Source organism: Chiloscyllium plagiosum, chromosome 6 (genome assembly GCF_004010195.1).
Source record: "Chiloscyllium plagiosum isolate BGI_BamShark_2017 chromosome 6, ASM401019v2, whole genome shotgun sequence".
Lineage (NCBI taxonomy): Eukaryota > Metazoa > Chordata > Chondrichthyes > Orectolobiformes > Hemiscylliidae > Chiloscyllium > Chiloscyllium plagiosum.
Genome location: NC_057715.1, coordinates 52,787,292 through 52,795,777, shown reverse-complemented (window position 1 = coordinate 52,795,777; position 8,486 = coordinate 52,787,292). Strand labels below are relative to the sequence as shown.

General features: G+C 35.6%; 1 long non-coding RNA gene across 1 annotated transcript; it reads left to right on the top strand.

The window, feature by feature from the left end:
* The first annotated feature begins 1,348 nt into the window (after positions 1 to 1,348).
* On the top strand, positions 1,349 to 8,225 carry LOC122551136. Its single transcript, XR_006312029.1, has 3 exons — positions 1,349 to 1,393; positions 3,344 to 3,531; positions 8,147 to 8,225. It is a non-coding gene; the product is annotated as an uncharacterized LOC122551136 (long non-coding RNA).
* Positions 8,226 to 8,486: the final 261 nt, after the last annotated feature.

Genomic DNA, 8,486 nt, shown 5'->3' with positions numbered 1-8,486 from the left:
CAGAGTGCAACACATCACTATTCCAGAACCCCTGGATAATGCATACAGAAATCTATCTCCAGTTATATTGAGTTTCCCAAAGCACACTTTCAAGATGCTAATAAATTGTTCAATCATATATTCTACTACATTGTTAGGAGTGAATCAAAAACTTCAGTACAGAAGAGACCTTATAGCCCATCAAGTCAATGCAAACCAAACTAATCTAAATCTACACTAGTCTCACATTCAAACATTTGGCCCAGGCCCATAGTCTTGAGTGTCATCCACAAACGTTTTATAAGTTATGAAGTTTCCTGTCTCAACTACCCTTTCAGACAGTACATTCCAAATTCATACAACCGTTTTGGTGAAATTTGTTTCCTTGAAGTCACTTCTAAACCTCTTGCTTTTCACTTTTAAATTATTCCCTTTGTTATTGACTCTTCAAATAAGTTCAACAGCTGCTTTCTATCCACCCTGTCCATGCCCCTCAATTTTATATATCTCAAATCAAGGCCATTCTCTGTCCTAAATAAAATTACCTGAGCTTATCTGGCATCTCTCCATGGCTAAAATGTTCCATCCAGAAAATATCCCAGTCAATCTCCTTTGCACCCCTTATAATGAAATCACATCCTTCCTATACTGCTGTGACTAGAACTACACACAGTACACCAGATGTGACCTAACCAAAATTGTGTACAGCTGCAATATAACCTTTGTGCTGTTATAACCTATGCTATGACTGTTGAAGCCAAATGTCCTGTATGCCTTCCTCACTACCTTATTAACCTATCCTGCTGATTTCAAGAGAGATCTGTGGACAATCACCCAAAGAATCCTCTGTTCCTCTGAGCTTCCTAGTGTCATGCCATTCATTGAGCACTCCCTTGTCTTCTTACTTCTTGCAAAGTGCATCATCTCACACTTTTCAGTGTTAAACTCCAACTGCCACCGTTCTGTGCATTTGCACACCAATTTGTATATGTTCTCCTGTAACCTAAGACCTTCTTCTCAGTGTCAACCATTGGCCAATCTTCATGTCGTCCACAAACTTACTTTATCATACTGCCCTTTCTCATCCCACTCTTCTCTATATTTTTTATAAACATGAAAGAATCCACTACTACTCCCTATGGTATGCACTGGATTTGGACCTCTAGTCACACAAATGATCTACTACCACCACCTTCTGTCTCTTACCACTAAGCCAATTCTGGATCTAACTTGGCAGGTTACCCTGAATCCCATGTGCTTTTTGCCTTCTTTGTCAGTTATGGGACCTTGTCAAAGGCTCTGATGAAATCTATATAAATTGCACAATATTTTCTTTGTTATAGAGAAGCTTACATAAAATAGACGGATTGGCATTTAAACACCAAGGAAAATGGATGCAGTCTCTGACATTTCTGTAAGTTTCCACTTTGCATTTTATTGGGAAGATGTTCTCTGCTTTAAGGGAAATACTAGCTAAAGGAGCAGGGCTTTAACTCACTAAACTAAAACCATGATTAAAGAGATTTGCATTCCACAGGTAGTCCATCTTCCACCATCCCCACTCCCATCCCCAACCCTGAACAATTTGGAATTGGCCCGTATCACTCAGGGACTAATCAGAGCTTATGCTGAGATTGAGGGGGATTAACTTCCAGCTGGAGTATGATAGGGGTTGTGAATGAAGCACTGGTGGTTGTGAGCCTTGTATATTAATTTTGTCATATTCAGTGAACTTTAGGGCCATTATGATTAAAAAACTAAAAATGAATGGCGTTCTCCAGTTGGAATTTGTAAATATTAGGTGAAGTAAAATTAATGATCCAACTGAAATATTAAATGAGGAACGTGTTTTCAAAAATATAATTTTTATTAGAAATTAATTTGATTAATAATAACTAAAATTCTAACTCAAAATCTTTGCACAGAATTCCCAACACATTTGGAAACAGATAAATCATTCGGTCTGGGAGCAACCTAGAGGTCTAGAGGGACCGTGGGCATAAAATATCATTCATACTGTCAAAAATATTGAAGTTTATTTAAAAGAGCAATCTATAAAAAAAGTAAAATAAAAATTTAAGTTAACCTTTCCAATAAAGAACATTTCTGAATCTGAGAAATTATTAATTAATTCATTAGTTCATTTCTTTTTCTATGTTGATCTTTCGAATACTATTGTTATGGTAAAATAATGAGGTAAGATATTTCAATTTTTTTTGAAAACTGAATCTGGTCAGTGATTTTACACCTCCTGAATTTACTATAGTAATTGAATCAGAAATTTAAGTTTAAATTGAAATAAAATAGAAGTATGTGTAATGCAACAGACCAGTTTATGGGCAAAAACATATTTGTGTAAGATTCCAAGTGATAAAACTCATGGGAATATCTTGGCCAACTCATTAACACATTTGTTTAAACCACCGTTTAGAACTTGCTCATTCCTCAGTGAATGAAAGAAACATTAATCATATTGCTATATATGAAATCCAGGGAGCAGACATATGTAAACAATGTCTGACTAAGATTCCTGGAAACGTTTACACATGCACAAATGACCTAGTTCTTAGTTTCTGATGGGAATTTGCATCCAGTTCTAATCTGACAGGGCATTCATATGAAATTACCATTATCTTTTTCAGATTTGGTTAACTCAATTGCTAATTCAAGCTGTAAAGAATAGAAGACAGATTTGTAATTTTAAGTTAACAGCTTTTCTACCAGAGCCAGAAGTCCATGTATGTTCAAAATTATGAAGTCAAGAGAGTTTACCTTCAACATAACAATTAAAACAATTAGATTGCAGGTTAGAAAAAAGAACTGCAGTGATTGCAGAATACACTGCAACATACCAATATTCATACAATATCTACAATTCTTTTAAAAATGAAATTGCATTACACCCCCTCCCCCAAACAAAAGAACATTAAGGGAGATGTCTAAATAAGTGACTGGAATATGGTGAGATAGCCTATGTGGAGCAAAGCCCTGCAATTATCCTAAAAGCCTGCATTTGTGCATTGTCATTTCATGAGAGGTATTTATTGAACATTCCAGGAATACGAAAGAAGCTTGATGGAAACATTTAACTGTGCAGTAGGTGAAAGAACTGTGCTGCACAGAAAGATAAATGTTGCAAATGGGTTGCTGGTAAACTAAATTGTGGTTCCCAATGGCAAGCACCAGGGTCCTTTAATATATTAGAACATATTCACATTTCATGCATGCTTACCAAACCACTTGTGTAACAGATTAAATTTTACCTTTGTGATTAAGTTATCAGAAAAACAAGTGTCTTCAGATTAACAGCTGGTTAAAAGTGGCAAGCAGCAAGTAATCTTCCTAATGGTCTTCACATGAATAGGAGCTGCTTTTCTTATGATGGGAATTTGTTGGACCAGGTGAGAGGAGGCTGAATTTGGGCATCAACTGTACAGAAAGGACAAGAAAAGCTGTCCTAAGGATGGTTTTAGAGGTCAAGAGAAGAAAATGGATGACAGAAAGGATGTCATTTCTGCCTAAGTACGATAAAGGGGTTAAGGACTATTGAAGGTAGGTAACTGGTGCGGCTGGAAGAGTCGAATTTTTCCAAAGGCAGGTCAAGGATGTTAAAGGAAGTGTCAAGGATAATGGTTGACAGCTGAATGATGACAGGGTGGCAGCCCTAGATTAACAGATAGGGTAATGGATGACTTGAGGGTCACAGTAGGGCTAGGGTGAAACAGGAGTTTCAAAGTATGAGTTGATGGAACAAAGATTAAAGATGACTGAGAGAGCATGCAAAGTGATGACTTGTAGCCCCAGCCATTCAAGTATGTGTGTTGGGCAGGGGCTGGCACAGACTAAGTTCAAAATCCTTCTTTCATATAGACAAATACTGTTGGCATGCAGGGAATACAGGAAAGCCTATTCAGGTGCAGTTTAAATATGATGTTCAGGCCTTGACGCCAATAGTAATGATAGGGTCAATGAAATCCTGCAGCTCTTACTCCCCCTACAGCATACAGTTTCCCAGTTCCCTTAAGTCTGCATGGTTAACTGGCTGGCCACAATGCATGTACAGCCAGCTCACGTGGAAGGTTTTTTCACTTCCAGCCCATCATTGGGACACTAACCTTTTCAACATGATTCTATTCTAATTCTGTGTTGAGGTCACATTCTTAAATATAATAATAATAGATGTTAATCTCACATTTTAATTATGTTCCAATGAGTTTGCTTCAAAGTAAGTTGAAACTGCGAATATTGGATGGTTACTACTTAGGTTCCCCAGGACTTGGCATACTTTCCTTTTGATTTTGATTAATAAAAATGAGAATGCATAGAACCATTATAATTCTGTTGGGGGAGTAAATGGGATTTTGTGTTGCTATATGTTTTGAAATCTTTCAAACTTGAAATACATAGAGAGCTTAGTTTGTTGCATTTTTAAAATATATTTTGTGTAAATCAACATCTGTTTTATTATTGAATCCAAATCTGCAACCTTGTATATTTATGTTTTAATGAAAAGCTGTCACATTAATTAAGAAAAAGCAAAATATGATCTATCAGGCTAGTTTCATTCTGGGTTTTGATTTGTCCACTTATGACAACAGGTACAACCATAACAATACAAATGTGCACAAATGAGGGGAGAATTTATATCAAGCAAAACTTTAGCACAAACCTCTTACCTCTAGGTTAATATTGTCTTGGACTCACCAGATTAAATGTCACGTTTTTCCACGTGAGAAAGGAGACAATGAAGTCTACTGCTAAATTGCAACATTTGTTACCATCCAAATTAGCGTTAAAAACATTTTAGATATGATAGAGGAAATTCAAAATGTTAAAAAGGTTCAGAATTCATATACAAAATACTTTAATGCTCTTTCAATATCATAATATGAACAATTATATTGTTACATATATAACATAATTTAGTATACTTTTGATTGATCTTTTAAAAATGATGTAATGTTCTCCAGCAGGGAATATTCAGATAATGAATGAATGCTTAAATTAAAGCATTAGATAATTTGTAAGGAAGCTCTACCTACCCAGCACTTTTTCTCGTATTTGAATGAAGACAAATGCTATCCTTTGAGACCAGAATTAAATTCGACAATTTGATGTTCTTCTCTGCCGTATGTTATGGTCCACTAGATTTGGTCTCTTCTAAATAAACAAAAATCATATATGACAGCTGCACAATCTATTGAGTCTCATTCAGTAGAATAATTTCTTCTTTACAATAAGATGAGCTAACAAAGAACATTTCTACTTTCTACAATGCATAATTGGTTTAGAATATATTCTGCATTATGCAAATGATGATTAAATTTTCCTCTTTTGAAATGTCTGCTCTCCTACCATCTCAAGAGGATGCACATTTGCTCAATTCATTGTTAAATTGGCTTAGAAATTGATATTAAATTGCTTCAAATATTAACTTCACTAGCATTGTGGAATGAAAATTGGCTAGGATTTTATCTTTCTTCTTCATGAGATGTCCTTGCTGTGGACTAATTGACCTTGACTAAGGTGGCTTTCACGTTCCTACATATGGTTAGTGCACTAAATGCTGTCAAAATACTGCTAAAAATGTTTCAACGTTTACAGCATATTAAAATACACATTCTTTTAGAGAAGCTAAATAGTGAAGTGTATAACTTAGAAGAATAACCTGACAAAATATAACATGTTATAGATGCATAACAAAAAATGAATATGTTTTACTCATCTGTGACTACCAAGGTAAGATTGAAATACCAAGCTCTATGAATCATCTTCATTTTTATTAAAATTGTCAAATTCCTCTGAGTTGAAAGGAATGAAAAGCAAGTCACACAGTGGGTGAGATGGAGAAAGAATGTATTGTCGTCTACATCCTAAGATTTTTGCATAGGCTGACTTTCACATTCACCATTCTGCTCTTCCATATCATCCTTATCATTCACATTGCTGATCTTCCATCTCTCCAAATTTAACGCAATATCATCATTGTTAGCCTTCTGCTCTTTTAATGGTTTACTCTTTGTGCTGGATTTGCAGGAAAAGTAAGATAGAAGCTAAGAATAGGTAAACATTACCAGTTTGGGATTAAGGGATACAACAGTGACTTTATAGGTGAACACCTACTATTCTGATACTCATACGTGACTAACTTTTTTGGATTTAAAGCTGAATCACACAAATTGGCATTGGATCAAGCAGATAAAAACATGATAACAAGATTTTTTGGGAAAGAGTGATACTTTTAAATGGGATGCCTGCCATATCCGCATTAGGAAGGCGTTGTGCCCATGGGATGGACTCCACCTGAATTCAGATGAGACCTATTTGCTGGTGGAAAAAGAAAATTGTGAGGTGGAACAGCTTTAAAATTGTTGGGGAAGGAGTCCACAAGAAATGTAAGATGCCTAAATGTAATAAAAGCAGGAGAGAAGATCACAAATAAAATAAGAGAAAACATTGATGTCAACAGGAAGTAAAAGAGAATAAGTGTCTAAAAAGCTGGTCAACCAGAAGACTACAGGACACCTACACGAGTAGAAGAGATTAGCAATTTATTGTCATGTATATTTTTATAAAAAAACAGATAAAGTTTTGAAAAGTCATCATACCATGGTGCCTAAATTAATGATAGAAGTAATAAATAACAAGAAAAAAAGTAAAAGTTCATCACAGATCAATTAATGACTCCTGGGTTCAGGGTCCATTGGAAAGCAAGCTTGGACCACCTTGCCGAACGAGACAAGACTCCACAATGGGACTAGAACACAATGCTGGGCGATTGGAAGACTGGAAGCCATCTAAGTAGACTTCCATGGCCATAAGTTATGGCAGTGTGCCACCGGTAGTATACTCATGTAATACCTGTAATTTTATGAGCAACAGACAAAGCACCAAATGGGTCACCTATCCACCACCTAGTTATGATCCTTAAGTGAGCAGTTAATACCCCAATAACTTTAATACTTAATTATTACCCCAATTAAAAGAACCCTCCTGGGGTATACAAAATAAATAAACTTAAAGTATATATTTTTACGAATCCAAAAGAACAATTGAATCCTGGACATGAAACACCTCCATTCTGTGCCATAGGTTTGTGACTGTAGTTATGTCCCAATTTGATGCAGATTATAGAGAAAACAGTAATTCTCCAGATTGTGATAAAGCTCCAGTTTGTAGCCATGAACCAGTCTGAGCTTGTGATTGATCCAAAGCTAGTTCAGGAGTCTGGAAATCTCAAATGTGCATAAATTGCTATGGAAACAGTTAATGTTATTGAGCCAGAGGAGAAAACAAGCAGTCAGCGAGCTAAAAAAAGAGGATGGAAAATTAATGTAATAGGGCTGAAGATAAAATTGTAGTGCATACACTAGAAATGAAAGTTGGAGATTCAAGGTTCAATTTTATTGTTACAACATCTGTAGCCCATGTCTCTAATCTTGCAAAGAAAGGACACAAAGTACTTAATTTGCATTCCCATGCTCAAAACTGATGAGTTCTTCCAGTACCAGTGATCCAGTGTAAGATGAAGTAGTGAAATATGTAACATCGCTTATTACGTTAGTAGGAGGCAGGAACAAAGTCTCCTTCATGGGAGGGAATTGGCTTTAGAAAATATGGTTGAATTGCATTAAAGTATTTATAGTGGGGATCAGTTCAAGTAACTATGGTATTGGAGAAGTGCTAGAAGAGTACAAAGTGGTCTTTGAGCAAGAGGGACCAAATGATGTGATTTACCACTTGAGATGGTGAATTGACTTGCAAACTTTCAACATCCTTAGTGAGTTGCAACAAAGGTTTTCAATTCTTTTTAGTGTGAGACAATGTCACACATTAATTTTGACAACTGCATTTTAATTAAAGAGCCAAATGTAAGATTTTCTTGTTTGAAGAAAAGTTGAGTTTTATTCCTTACATAATCAAAGAAAAACAATAAAGCATAATATCAAACATAATAAAACAGTATACTCATGACCTGTAATTTAATGTTTACTGTAGAAGGAAGATCAAAAATGTACAGTTTTAAAAGGCTTAATGTTCTTGAGATGTAAAGTCTAAATTTAGAACCTAATTGTTTAACTGATGTCTTTATCTTCTGTGGTAGTGATATTTATAGAAATCTTTGATTTCTCAGTGAATGAATGTTTCTCCAATTCACTTTTCACAGGCTGTTTCTTCAGTGGGCTGAAGAAAACTGGGATAAAGAGCCAGCCTTCCAGATATGCAAACCCACCATTCTTTCCTCTTGCTCACAAACTATTGCCTGAAATACACTTCTGTTTTGTATTCCCATGTATGACTTAATTGTGTTTTTTCAAACTTGACAATGTGGAGGTGCCTTTCACCCCAATGAGTGAAGCTTTCCATAAGATGTAAATCAAAAGGAAGATGTAACTGAGTTTTTTTTTGTCTGAGTGTAGCATGAGCATGTTAAGTGGTGGCTCAGCAGTTTAGTCTCATAGGCAAATTTAATTGCCATATAGGAATGGAAGGAAGCTATTCAGTCA